Source organism: Salvelinus fontinalis, chromosome 33 (genome assembly GCF_029448725.1).
Source record: "Salvelinus fontinalis isolate EN_2023a chromosome 33, ASM2944872v1, whole genome shotgun sequence".
Classification (NCBI taxonomy): domain Eukaryota; kingdom Metazoa; phylum Chordata; class Actinopteri; order Salmoniformes; family Salmonidae; genus Salvelinus; species Salvelinus fontinalis.
This window is the reverse complement of record NC_074697.1, coordinates 27,359,744-27,375,428: the sequence shown is the minus strand read 5'-3', so window position 1 is coordinate 27,375,428 and position 15,685 is coordinate 27,359,744.

The following is a 15,685-nucleotide window of genomic DNA, read 5'->3' as shown; positions in this document are numbered from 1 at the left end:
AAAAACATTTAAGTTTAGCACACAAAGTAACCAGTGACCTGTTTAAACTGGATCTGACAGCGTTAATTTGAACTACTTTGCAGATATGAAACAGACAATCGTAATATCAGTCAATCCAACTTTATAAGAGGTTTTAAAAATAGGTTTTATTTGACTCAGTGTTCCATAGCGTACACTAAGGCATTGTTGGCAGAATAGATGGATGCAGTTCAATGCATGATTAATATAATTCAACAATACATTTCTTGGTAGTCCCAAAAATATTGCTATCTGGCCTAGTAAATTGATTGCTTCCTCCATTCGGGATGCTCTGGTAGAGTTTCAATGACTCAATATTCTGGCCAAAAATGTACAATTGTAACTAAGCCTGGGAATGTCAATACAATAAAACTAGCAAGGGCAGCAGCCTTCTGAGTGATGCAGTGGTCTAAGGCACAGCATCGCATTCAGTGCTAGAGGCGTTACTACAGACCCGGGTTCATTTCCCAGGTTGTGCCATAACCGGCCATGGCTGGGAGTCCCATAGGACAGAGAACAATTGGCCCAGCATTGTCTGGGTTAGGGGAGGGTTTGGCCAGTGAGGCTTTACTTGGCTCATCATGCCCTAGTGACTCCTTGTGGTGGGCCGGGTGCTTGCGGGCTGACCCCGGTCGCCAGTTGAACGGTGTTTCCTCCGACACATTGGTGCGGCTAGCTTCTGGGTTAAGCTGGTGGGTGTTACACATGGAACAACAACAACAACACAGAATAAACAAACATACAGTCAATAACACAGTAGAAAAAAGTCTATATACAGTGTGTGCAAATGAGGCAAGATAAGGGAGGTAAGGCAATAAATAGGCCAGTGGCGAAATAATTACAATTTAGCAATAAAACACATGCAGAAGATGAATGTGCAAGTAGAGGTGCAAAGGTGCAAAGGAGAAAAAAAATAACATGAGGTAGTTGGATGGGCTATTTACAGATAAGAACCTTGGCGTGATCCTGGACAACACCCTGTCGTTCTCAACTAACATCAAGGCGGTGGCCCGTTCCTGTAGGTTCATGCTCTACAACATCCGCAGAGTACGACCCTGCCTCACACAGGAAGCGGCGCAGGTCCTAATCCAGGCACTTGTCATCTCCCGTCTGGATTACTGCAACTCGCTGTTGGCTGGGCTCCCTGCCTGTGCCATTAAACCCCTACAACTCATCCAGAACGCCGCAGCCCGTCTGGTGTTCAACCTTCCCAAGTTCTCTCACGTCACCCCGCTCCTCCGCTCTCTCCACTGGCTTCCAGTTGAAGCTCGCATCCGCTACAAGACCATGGTGCTTGCCTACGGAGCTGTGAGGGGAACGGCACCTCAGTACCTTCAGGCTCTGATCAGGCCCTACACCCAAACAAGGGCACTGCGTTCATCCACCTCTGGCCTGCTCGCCTCCCTACCACTGAGGAAGTACAGTTCCCGCTCAGCCCAGTCAAAACTGTTCGCTGCTCTGGCACCCCAATGGTGGAACAAACTCCCCCACGACGCCAGGACAGCGGAGTCAATCACCACCTTCCGGAGACACCTGAAACCCCACCTCTTCAAGGAATACCTAGGATAGGATAAAGCAATCCTTCTGACCCCCCCCCTTAAAAGATTTAGATGCACTATTGTAAAGTGGCTGTTCCACTGGATGTCATAAGGTGAATGCACCAATTTGTAAGTCGCTCTGGATAAGAGCGTCTGCTAAATGACTTAAATGTAATGTAAATGACTATGTACAGGTGCAGGGATCTGTGAGCTGCTCTGACAGCTGGTGCTTAAAGTTAGTGAGGGAGATATGAGTCTCCAGCTTCAGTGATTTTTGCAATTCGTTCCAGTCATTGGCAGCATAGAACTGGAAGGAAAGGCGGCCAAAGTAGGAAATGGCTTTGGGGGTGACCAGTGAAATACACCTGCTGGAGCACGTGCTGCTATGGTGACCAGTGAGCTGAGATAAGGCGGGGCTTTACCTAGCAAAGACTTATAGATGACCTGGAGCCAGTGGGTTTGACGACGAATATGAAGCGAGGGCCAGCCAACGAGAGCATCTTTGGTGACAAAACGGGTGGCACTGTGATAGACTGCATCCAATTTGCTGAGTAGAGTGTTGGATGCTATTTTGTAAATGACATCGCCGAAGTCAAGGATCGGCAGGATAGTCAGTTTTACGAGGGTATGTTTGGCAGCATGAGTGAAGGATGCTTTGTTGCGAAATAGGAAGCCGATTCTAGATGTAATTTTGGATTGGATATGCTTAATGTGAGTCTGGAAGGAGAGTTTACAGTCTAACCAGACACCTAGGTATTTGTAGTTGTCCACATATTCTAAGTCAGAACCGTCCAGAATAGTGATGCTGGATGGGCAAGCAGGTGCGGGCAATGATCGGTTGAAGAGCATGCATTTAGTTTTACTTGCGTTTAAGAGCAGTTGAAGGCCACAGAAGGAGAGTTGTATGGCATTGAAGCTCATCTGGAGGTTAGTTAATACAGTGTCCAAAGAAGGGCCAGAAGTATACAGAATGGTGTCGTCTGCGTAAAGGTGGATCAGAGAATCCCCAGCAGCAAGAGCGACATCATTGATATATGCAGAGAAAATGGCGGTTATAATATCGTTTAGGACCTTGAGCGTGGCTGAGGTGCACCCATGACCAGCTCGGAAACCAGATTGCATAGCGGAGAAGGTACGGTGGAATTCGAAATGGTCGGTGATCTGTTTGTTAACTTGGCTTTCGAAGACCTTAGAAATGCAGGGTAGGATAGATATAGGTCTGTAGCAGTTTGGGTCTAGAGTGTCTCCCCCTTTGAAGAGGGGGATGACCGCAGCAGCTTTCCAATATTTGGGGATCTCAGACAATACGAAAGAAAGTTTGAACAGTCTAGTAATAGGGATTGCAACAATTTCGACTGATAATTTTAGAAAGAGAGGGTCCAGATTGTCTAGCCCTGCTGATTTGTAGGGGTCCAGATTTTGCAGCTCTTTCAGAACATCAGCTATCTGGATTTGTGTTAAGGAGAAATGGGGGAGGCTTGGGCAAGTTGCTGTGGGGGGTGCAGGGCTGTTAACCAGGGCAGGGGTGGCCAGGTGGAAAGCATGGCCAGCCGTAGAAAAATGCTTATTGAAATTCTCAATTATTGTGGATTTATCGGTGGTGACAGTGTTTCCTAGCCTCAGTGCAGTGGGCAGCTGGGAGGAGGTGCTCTTATTCTCCATGGACTTTACTGCAGGATTCAAATTTCTGTTTGAAAAAGCTAGCTTTTGCTTTCCTAACTGCCTGTGTATATTGGTTCCTAACTTCCCTGAAAAGTTGCAAAAGGGGCTATTTTATGCTAATGCCAAACGCCACAGGATGTATTCCATTCAGCCCTAAAATGCACACAGCTTTTCCTTCTACATTAGCTGCAGTGAAATGTCTCCACACATCAGATAGTGCCCGTGACATTTTCCTGTAAAGATTAGAAAAAATGAGTAAAAAAAACAACAAATACAATTCCATGTACAGATAAATAGTTAAGCAGTTAGATTAAACAACTCATTTGAAAGATAAATGTTTTAAAATGAACCAAGCTAAAACCCACATGGTAGCAAAAACTAACTAGCAGAAATTGTTAACAAGTTAGACAGGGATGTAAACTGCTGAGGGCCCAAAAAGGTGACACTTTTCTTTTGTTGCACTAAAACATGCAAAAAATCCCTGCTAGTGGGAAATGCAGGTTTTAACTCATTAAACAACAAAGAATATGATCTACATGATCAGTCTCTGTGTGTAAAATAAAAAGTGGTTAATGTGAACCTAACTCAGCTAAAAAGTGTAAAGAAAGCAATCCAATGTTATTTGTTGTCTAGACTTTACTGCAAATGACACTCAAGTCTTGAGAAAAAACAGTACACTAATATTGCAGTTAGCCATGACAGCCTTTATAATAGAATGCTTGTTACTATGACAGCCTTTATAACAGAACACTTGTTACCATGACAGCCTTTATAATAGAACATCGTAAAGTCAAAATAGAATGAAACAAACAGGCATTCTATTTTTGCTCTATTATAGTGGCCACTATAGTTGACATTGATCAAGTGCACAAGGCTACATGTGTGCAAACATACCATTCATTGAGTAAAAAAAAGTATAATCCCCTCTCACTCACACACACACACACACGTGTTACTGTCAAGTTCAACACAACAAAACAATATCTTTGGGCTACACTGCAAATTATTACACTGTTCCACAATGTGCCAGCAAAAGTGAGAAAGAGGGAAAGTGTATTGTGTTCCTTTCACCTCTATAGTGGCATCCAGCTTAAGCCAGGCCCAGCTCCAGCTACACTTGATCCCTGAATCCACTTGTTTAACAAGTAATGCCTCATTTTCACCTAATTCTCTAAAATGAAAATGAAAATGAACCACACACTGTAGAGGGGGAAAACATTAGTTAACAGATAGTGGTTACTTTGTTAGCTAGTTAACTAGTTAACATTTCACACAGATTGCCAGGGTCTAGTAAGCAACTAACGCGTTATAACTTGAGAAACGGCAAGGAACCGTATACCAGTTAATACTATAGTGAATTGGTTAGGTTACTAATGTTAGCTAATCTGATGTTGTAACGTTAGCTGTCTGACTTTATTAGCAAGCTAATTTTCACACCATAAACTCAATTATTTGATCAGATAAGTTGGCTAATGTTGCTCAACATTTCTCTGGATAGCTAACGGAGAATTCAATCCAGCTAGCAATATATTTGACTCTGCCCACATTTGACCCTGCCCACCTTTTTTTTGTGCATCTGATGTTTGACAGTAACACACATTTGCGCAATGCACAAGTTGAATACGAACATATTTCATTTTTGAAGATTGTAAGAAATATTATAAAGTACCAGCAGATGTAACACTTTTTGCTTCATGCTATATTTGAGACAAGCTACTGATATTGTTGCAGTGAACAGCAGACTTGTTATGTACTGTTAAAATTGTGTTGATAAATGTTATAACTTTGTAATTATATTAGTTAATTGAGCATATATACACAGTTACTACCTATTCTGATTTATAATTTTATTTACTTTCCTCATGAGAATGGAGACAGACTATACCATATAGACATACTGACAAGCTGAATGTGCTTTGTACATTACGTTTTACCAGCTCCAGTAAAGAGATCAGAGATTCAGGGTGACTTCTACGTCATCTTTACTAAACATAACACAATTAACAATTGAAACAATTAACACAGCAGACAAAGTTTGACCACTCTTCAAAAATGACTTTGCTTCTCAAGAGACAAAGACAGTAATTTTCTTGTTGTCAACTGCCTCCAAATAGAACAACTCATAATCTCTCTGTAACATGAATGGTTCCTTGAGGAGAACATTTTCATCTTCATCCAGGCCATCATACAACCTAGTTCTTTAAGGGTTGTAATGCAGTCTTCCCCGTCCATCCCAATTACACTAGGGAGGGGAACAGTGCCTTTAAATGTTTGGAGTTCACATCACCTTGCTGCCTCTAGGGTGTCGCTTAGAAGAACATCTGCTTCCTTGAAGAAAAAGGAAGAATAAATATTAAGAGTAGTGCCTCATTGGGTGATCAAGACAAATTACACTCCACTTTCACAATACCACCATGCAAACAAAAGCCCCTATTACTAAAGGGGTTTTCAGTGATATCTATAACTACTAAACAAGTCATCCCAACTATTATATCTTGCCATGCATCAAGTCTTCAGGATTACACACAGTAGACTACATACCCAGTTCCCAGCTTCCAGTTCGCCGTGCATTTTGTTTTCAGTATCGCCTAGAAAGAAAACAGACAGTGGTCATTAAGGGGCAGCATGTAGCCTAGTGGTTAGAGCGTTGGGCCTCGAATCCCCGAGCTGACAAGATAAAAATCTGTTGTTCTGCCCCTAACCCACTGTTCCTAGGCTGTCATTGTAAATAAGAATTTGTTCTTAACTCACTTACCTAGTTAAATAAAGGTTAAATAAAGAAATTAAGTAATGTAACCTTTAGGGATGTGTGTACAAGAATGCACCTTACTTTAGCTAATAGCCTATACAGTACCTGATCCTGCAGAGCTGGATGCTGATGTACTGTGCCTTCTTGGGGGGGGGGGGGGGGGGGGGGGGGGTAGTCTTTAAACATTGGTTTAAGACTATGACACCTCCCTGTAGTGTGTTTTGTTTTCGCTGGCTTTTTCGATCTTTCAACCATGACCATGAATGACATACATACATACATACATACATACATACATACATACATACATACATACATACATACAATACATACATACAATACATACATACATACATACATACATACAATACATACAATACATACAATACATACATACATACATACATACATACATACATACATGCATACAGAAATATATTCAGGTCAGTCTGGCTACAGTGAAACAAGTGATTTAAAGGATGCAAATGAAAAGTTTTTATAATGTTCAAGACGTACAACATGGGAAAGTTCTGCAGGAGAACTAGGCACCACCATCGCCTAATTTGCTGCATGTTTTCCTTTGAAAAAGAAAATCACACAATCGGATGGGGATCCCAAAAAACATATCCACTAGTGATGAGAAATTCATAATTTATACATACCTCAGTGAAATCACACTGTGCTTCCATTGCAATGTACAGTGTAGTGTAAGTTAAGAAAGAGTAGGTGTTAAGTTTGATTGTTATGATAACAATAATGATAATACCACCCCCCCAGGAATATATTTCAGGATGTAGAAGACAACCCCCCCCCCCCCCCCCTCTCAAGAAGTCACAGCATGTTACATCGGCATCCAGCTCTGTAGGAGTTTGATGTATGAATTGTGTATGTAAAAACAGGTCCCAAAGAGTGTCAAGAATAATAAACAAGAAAAAGTATGAGCAATAACAATAGTGTGCTTTACATACTGCATGCACAGAAATAATAACTTTTCATATGTTATAACAGATAATAGGACTAATATAATATACTGAATAGCCAACATCTTACCATCAAAACAAACACCCCACAGTTGCTTGAGAAACCTTGCTTTGGTAGGCCCTGTGGTGTGAACACGGTACAATTTTCAATAAAGGAATAACAATCAAATGGTACAGTTCAGTGGAATAATTTAAAGGAATGTCTAACCTGATCATCATCCACAAAAGTCCTCCAAGGTCCAGGGGACAAGATCCGAGCAATGTTTCTGTGAACACAGTGTATGTGAAGGTAAAGAAAAAGTACAATTCAACAGCGTTTTAATACTCCAGCTTTCATAACAGTTTTGAACAAAGTTGGAACTGAATTAGCCCAAGTATTTTTCACAACATGTATGGGTTTTGCTGGACCAGAAAATGTATTTGACTGCAAACACACCATTTCTCACATCAATGCACTCACATGCCAAAAATGTTTCCTTGGACACTGTTTCAAAGCAATGTGCATGACTTCTTCGTAAATATGCTTTGAAGTTTTTCTTATTTAACTTCTGTTTGCAGTGTGGACAAGTTGCAATGACTTTTCTTGACTTGCCATGTATTTCATTATTGTATATACTAAACTCAGCAAAAAAAGAGAAACGTCCCTTTTTCAGGACCCGGTCTTTCAAAGATAATTCGTAAAAATCCAAATAAATTCACAGATCTTTAAACCCTGTTTCCCATGCTTGTTCAATGAACCATAAACAATTAATGAACATGCACCTGTGGAACGGTCGTTAAGACACTAACAGCTTACAGACGGTAGGCAATTAAGGTCACAGTTGTGAAAACTTAGAACACTAAAGAGGCCTTTCTACTGATTCTGAAAAACACAAAAAGAAAGATGCCCAGGGTCCCTGCTCATCTGCGTGAACATGCCTTAGGCATGCTGCAAGGAGGCACGAGGACTGCAGATGTGGCCAGGGCAATAAATTGCAATGTCTGCCATGGCCAGCGAAGAGCCCAGATCTCAATCCCATTGAGCAGGTCTGGGACCTTTTGGATTGAAGGGTGAGGGCTAGGGACATTCCCCCCAGAAATGTCCAGGAACATGCAGGTGCCTGTCACGTTCTGACCTTTATTTTCCTTTGTTTTTGTCTTTAGTTAGTATGGTCAGGGTGTGAGTTGGGGTGGGCAGTCTATGTTATGTGTTTCTATGTTGAGGTTTGTCATTTGGCCTGATATGGTTCTCAATCAGAGGCAGGTGTTTTGCATTGTCTCTGATTGGGAACCATATTAAGGTAGCCTGTTTTCACTGTTGGTTTGTGGGTGATTGTTCCTGTTTTTTTTTCTGTGTTCACTAGTTCGGGACTGTAGCTTTGTTGGTTTTTCGTCTGTTTATTGTTTATGTTCATATTGAGAAGTATTCTAATAAATTATGGATACGCACCACGCTGCGTTTTGGTCCTCCTCTCCTTCTACCGACGAAAGCCATTACAGTGCCTTGGTGGAAGAGTAGGGTAACATCTCACAGCAAGACCTGGCAAATCTGGTGCAGTCCATGAGGAGGAGATGCACTGCAGTACTTAATGTAGCTGGTGGCCACACCAGATACTGACTGTTACCTTTTAACCCCCCTCCCTCCTTTGTTCAGGGACACATTATTCAATTTCTGTTAGTCACATCCCTGTGAAACTTGTTCAGTTTGTCTCAGTTGTTGAATCTTTTTATGTTCATACAAATATTTACAGATGTTTAAGTTGCTGAAAATAAACGCAGTTGACAGTGAGAGGACATTTCTTTTTTTGCTGAATTTGTGTAGGCTGTGTAGACTCGCTATGTGCAACTATGGGAATGGCATCAACGATAGACATTTAGAGCCAGCCAAACACAGCAAGGCATACATTGAAGAAACAGAAAATCAACAATCAAATTGATTACATAACTGTACATGTAAACCTAGGCTTACTGCTCAAGTAGGCAAATTTGTCCAAATAAGTGTCCCTTATTGTGAGCAATTAGCTAGCTTGCTTACGTGCAAATGGGTGCTAATTAACGCTATGCTAAAATTAGTGCGGTAGTTGGTCATATAAAAAATATACCACTGCACTGGTATAACATGAATATTACCAGTCTCACTTACTTCCATGGTTTATATTGCTATCCATGTAAGTTTGGTTTGATTAAGATTCGCTTTCGTTGACACCATCGACGTTTACCTCAACTTGCGTGACCTCAAAGGAGATGGGAAGGTTTTGGGTTAAACGCGTTAGGCTCCGCACCCATTGATCCCGGCCCCGACATTTGACTCCGCCCACGTGGAGCCCGGCCCCGACGTTTGACTCCGCCCACACCCTACAGTCAGGGGCTTCTCAGCAAGTCGCAGCAATGAAAAATGTAGTGTGTGGGCGTTCACGCGAATGTAGGGAGAATTTTGGCATGGGGGGACAACACCGGCAAATGTGCAAATATATCTTTCAAACACCGGCGTGGAGGGCATTATCACTTTTATACAACGGGTTACCAACATATTCAAATAATGATTGACATATTTTCATTCAAAACGTTATTTTTTTATTAATTTATAATTTCATCCTTCCACAAGATATATTCCCGAGACCAATCTAGGGTTGCTACCCAAGCCGGCTGGGCGTTCGTTCTATTGGTTCGGTTGCCAGAGACGCGACCCAGTTGTTCAGTCTTTTTGTTCTGTATCTTTGGGCGCGACCAAGTCCTTCATTCTAAATGTTCCATTGCCATACTGGCTGGCAACGTCCTCATCGTTTAGCTAGCCAACTACGGCTTACTTACAGTCACGTCAAACAGTGCAGACAGAATAACAACAGTAGCTGCATTTGTTTAAACTGTTTTCTAGTGACATTTATTTGGATTCATCCATAACAATGAGCTAATGAGGCACGATTTCGCTTGGCATAGAAAATGTGCTCACTCGTCAGGACACTTGTTCAGAGGAGCTAGCCAACACAATCACTTCAAAATTTAGCTGGAAAGACTGCAAACTACAGTATCTGCACTTCGTTTCTTTTTACCTTTTTTCAATTGACATTTTTTTGTGATGCCAGCTGATTCATGATTTCGACTGGCTGAGAAACGCTGCCTGCCTGTCTATCTCGTCCCGTCTCGTTCATTACTATGGGACAGCTGTAGATCGAATTTAAATATTAAAACAATGTTGCAAATATCGGAGAGACAGACCAAGGTTTATACAAATCTCTGCTGTTTGAAACTAAATGTTATCCCCAAAAAATGTGAGATAATGTCTAGATGCTTTTTATAGTGGAGATCAAGTTTATAATTTGCCTGGCTGGGTTGATGAGACAGTGGATTGCGCTGTCAAATGGAACAGAGTAAATAGCCATTTTAACGTCATAGATTTAGCTGGTGGTAGTTTGTGGAATAGACACCGGCTGGGATGCGCTTTTAACCAACAGTCAGCGTACAGGATTAGACTCACCGGTTGTATAAAACAGACTATGGAACACCTTTTCACACGAATGTCCACGGTGGGTCTCTGTAAATTATGTGATTATATTGGAGACAGGTTAATAGCGGTGACTGTCATCTATTAATTTACTCTTATAGTATTTCTAAGTAAAATCCATATCAACCAGGGAAACTTTGTGATAGAACATTCAGATGTATCTGCCTGACTGTGTGGCTCTATACCTGAATTATTGGGATACCTGAATTATTGTGATCACAACAAAACTAGGTATTTTGATCAAATATAGATATAATAAATGTTTATCTTTGAAAATATGGGCCTGGCTGAGAATAGAACATTCCATTTTCTGCCTGAGTGTGGCGCTGTTTACCACATTTAAAAAAAATCCTTTTGTGACCGTAACAAAGTTACTTTTACTCAACTGGAGATTAAAATACACAGCTCAAAAAAATAAAGGGAACACTTAAACAACACAATGTAACTCCAAGTTAATCACACTTCTGTGAAATCAAACTGTCCACTTAGGAAGCAACACTGATTGACAATAAATTTCACATGCTGTTGTGCAAATGGAATAGACAAAAGGTGGAAATTATAGGCAATTAGCAAGACACCCCCAATAAAGGAGTGATTCTGCAGGTGGTGACCACAGACCACTTCTCAGTTCCTATGCTTCCTGGCTGATGTTTTGGTCACTTTTGAATGCTGGCGGTGCTCTCACTCTAGTGGTAGCATGAGACGGAGTCTACAACCCACACAAGTGGCTCAGGTAGTGCAGCTCATCCAGGATGGCACATCAATGCGAGCTGTGGCAAGAAGGTTTGCTGTGTCTGTCAGCGTAGTGTCCAGAGCATGGAGGCGCTACCAGGAGACAGGCCAGTACATCAGGAGACGTGGAGGAGGCCGTAGGAGGGCAACAACCCAGCAGTTGCTACTTCCACTGATTATTTCTCCCCCTCAAGTCACTGACCCACTCCCTACACACCTAGAAACTTGTATTTCCTTACTTACCATATGACTTTATAAAAAGCCATCGGTTCATAGGGTCTTAAAGTGTGAGTACTTTCTCTGTAGTCATTATGGATATTGTCTGAGCCTGCTGGCCAGTAATACTGGTATTGCCCTTTCATTATTGAAATTGTGAATAAAGGAAGACTATGCTTTCATTTTCTATTAAAACACAATGAAGACATTGTTAGATTGAATGTATGCTTGTATACTGTCTGTATCTCTGTATTACAGTAAATCAAATACAGATTCGTGCAAACTGGAAGTGTGACTTCTTTCCCCAATGATTTCCTAAGGCTGAGGTACTTTTTCAGTTATCAGTTATTCCATACCAACACTAGATGAGGCTGAATGGCAACAACACCACACACAACTGCAATGCAACTTATTCATCTCATTGGTAAATGACTGTTCAGTCGGTTGAATATTTAATCAATGAAAATATGGATGTCTTGGCTGAATAAAGGTTTTATTAAACCTTCAAAAGAGACACACATACACAATAAAGGGCATTTATCAAACAAAGTTATTGACAGGAAAAGTAATTTACTACATCACTTACAGTCCCAGCCTCTCCCCTTCGTTTGCTTAACTGGGGGGAATGGGATGGAGAAATCGTTTACAATAGGCAGGGTGGGGCTCATGGCAACATTGAGCCATGACTACATGGAACTCTATTCCACATCAAGTAACTCATGCAAGCTGTAAAATTAGATTAAAAATATGTATAAAAAATACACCTTATGGAAAAGCAGGAACTGTGAAGAGACACACACACAGGCACAGACACATGGGTTTGTATCGTAGATATGTTGTGGTAGAGTAGTGGCCTGAGTGCACACAATTAAAGGAAAATTCCAACCAAAAACTATCGTTTTGTATTGGTTTCATTAGACACATGTTGGTCTAGTTCCAAAATGTTTTTCTTTTCAGCAATCAAGATCTGTAATCTTTAAAATACAGAAATATGTAATGTAATGTTTTTAATTGTTGGCAGCAGCTAATGGGGATTCATAATAAATACAAATACAACAGGCAGAATGCGTCCCAAAGGGCACCTTATTCCCTATAACTTTTCCCTGTATAATGCACTACTTTTGACCAGAGCCCTGGTCAGATGGAAAGAGACTGGTAAGTGACTTGAGGGGAGATATAGCCAGTGGAGGCAGCAATATCCACCAGGTAGAGTGGGGCCAGGTGGATTGGGCCAGGAACATCCAGGTGTCAGGCTAGGGTGTACTCAGTCGCAGTCCAAGAGCCTCAGGCCACTGTTTGACCTCTCTGTAGTCCTAATTATGTTACTTTTTTGAGTCAATTCAGGTAGCATTAAATGTTGTGCTTTTTTTTTAAGGAAACACAATTTATTTAAATCTCAAGTTGAGTATAATAAGTCGTTTTTTTCTGGTCACTAGATAATCTGAATGGGAAAAAGGCCATTCTTGAACACGGGGTGAGCCATTCTTACTAATCTGCTAGAGAACCAGTTTGGATTTAAGTACAGCTTTTGTGTAACTGAAGCCTTTAGTAAGAGGCCTAAGTCTTTAATATTTAATCATTTCTGCCCTCAGAATTCATATTCATTATCCAGAGAGGTTAGAAAAAATTATCTAGATCCTCTATGAGGCTATGGAGGGATCCAAATTGTGGATTTTTAAAAAACATGAATCATCAGTGTGGAACGACAGCTTTGTTTTTAAGCCCTGTATTTCTAGCCCCTTGATATTATTGTTGGATCTGATTTTAATAGCTGACATTTCGATAGCCATAAAAAATACTTATGCCGATAGTGGACAACCTTGTTTTACTCCTCTTGACAGTTTAATACTTTCTGAGATGTAGCCATTATTTACTATTTTATACCTAGGGTTACTATACATAACTAAACCCATTGTATGAGATTCTCCAAAATTGAAATAATCCAGGCTTTTATATATAAATTCCAATCGTACTTTATCAAAAGCCTTTTCAAAGTCAGCTATGAATACCAGGCCTAGTTTCCCAGATTTTTCAGTGTTCTGTTGTTTCCAGCACTTGTCTTATATTATCGCCAATGTATCGTCCATGAAAAAAACCTGTCTGATTAGGATGAATAATATCGAACAATACCTTTTAAATTCTATGCGCTATGCATTTTGCTAGAATTTTTGCGTCACAACACTGAAATTTAAGGGACCTCCAATTTTTTAAATGGACTGGATATTTATATTTGAAAGCAGACCGTCTTGTTGATTATCTGATAGTCTACCATTTTACAGGAGTGGTTAAAACATGCTAATAACAATCCTCTGAGGACATAAAAAAAGGATTGATATACCTCAATTGGTATGCCATCCAGCCCTGGAGTTTTCCCGCACTTAAAGGCTTTAATTGCATCAAGAAGTAACTCCTCTTTAATTTGGCCTTCACATGAGTCTTTCTGTACAGCTGTTAATTTTACATTATTAATAGAAAAATAATCCTTAAAATTAACTTTGGTTAGTGGAAATGGAGGAAACTGATACAAAAACATATGCTTAATGTACTTTGCTTCTTTTTCAAAATATTACTTGGTGAATCATGACTTCCTTCATCATTTGTTACAAGTTTCAGTAAATCATTTTTTGTAGCATTTCTATGTTGAAAATATCACATAAATTTCCCCCATTTCGCCCCATATTCCATACAGTTAGCTTTTTTATAAATTATTACACTTGATCTTTCTTGAATAAGTTCCTCCAGTTTTTTTTATTTTTCCTCTAACTTATTCTGTGCCTCTATGGTACAGTTTTCTATCTATCTGGACTGTTAGTCCCTCTATTTTCTCTCTTTTGACCAAAATTATTATTATTTTTTTTAAAGATGAGTATTGAATTGCATGGCCTATAAAACCACATTTATAAGTGTCCATTACAATAGGAGGATCTGCTGTACCTATGTTGAAAAAAATATTTTATAAATTATTCTGTCCTGGTTATAAATAAGTTGTTATCCAATAGAATTTGATAACATTTCCAATATCCTCGCCCACGTGGAAATTCTGTAAGAGTAATGTATATACCAATTATTTGATGGTCCGACCGCATTCTGTCCCCTATCAATACTTTAAAAAAAACTTTTGGTGCCAACGACTAGCTTGATTGAGCCTCTGCCTTGTATTTTTCAATAGGTCAGGATATTTAAGCCTCCATATATCCACTAGTTCCAATATATCCATGATATTCGTGATTTCCTTTAGTGCATGAGGGTGATAGTTTGTAATGTGATTTTCTTATTTTCTTTTTTCTAAATACAGAAATTATAATCTCCCACCATAATAATAGAGTCTTGTATTGCTTGTAGGCTTGATCAATTATTATATATTTTCAAAGAAGCATGGATCATCATTATTTGGACCGTATAGATTAATGAGCCAAATCTGTTATGGTCCAATGGATCTGTTTGGACAATTTGCATATTCATATCAAAATTATTGTTAATTAATAACACCACCCCTTTTGAGTTTCTTTGCCCATGGGAGAAGTATATTTTTCCACCCCAGTGTAACGATTTTCCTCCTCTTCAGACGAGTAGTATGAAGGATTGGACCAATACGCAGCGTGGTAAGTGTCCATGATAGTTTAATAAAACTGAACACGACAAAATACAAAAATAACAAAGTGAATGATAACGAAAACCGAAACAGTCCTGAAAGGTGAACCTAATACTAGAAACAATCACCCACAACACACAATGGAAAACAGGCTACCTAAATATTTATTTATTTTATTTATTTTTTATTTTACCGTTATTTTACCAGGTAAGTTGACTGAGAACACGTTCTCATTTGCAGCAACGACCTGGGGAATAGTTACAGGGGAGAGGAGGGGGATGAATGAGCCAATTGTAAACTGGGGATTATTAGGTGACCATGATGGTTTGAGGGCCAGATTGGGAATTGGATTGGGAACAACGATAAACAGCTGCCTCTGATTGGGAACCACTCCAGGCCAAACACATAGAAAAACAACAACCTAGAAAAAAGAACATAGACTGCCCACCCTAACTCACGCCCTGACCAAACTAAAATAGAGACACAAAAACGGAACTAAGTTCAGGACGTGACACCCAGTCCCTTTTCCACACAACTTCATCTAAAATTGTTGAATGAGTTTCTGTAAACAATATTATATTCCTTCTCTTTTAGCCAGGTAAATACTGAAGGTATTTTCTTATTATATGCTAAGCAGTTACAATTATAACTAGTTGTACTTATTTCACCGTTTACGATAATGACATATAATTCCAATTCTATTGGTCATAATATGTT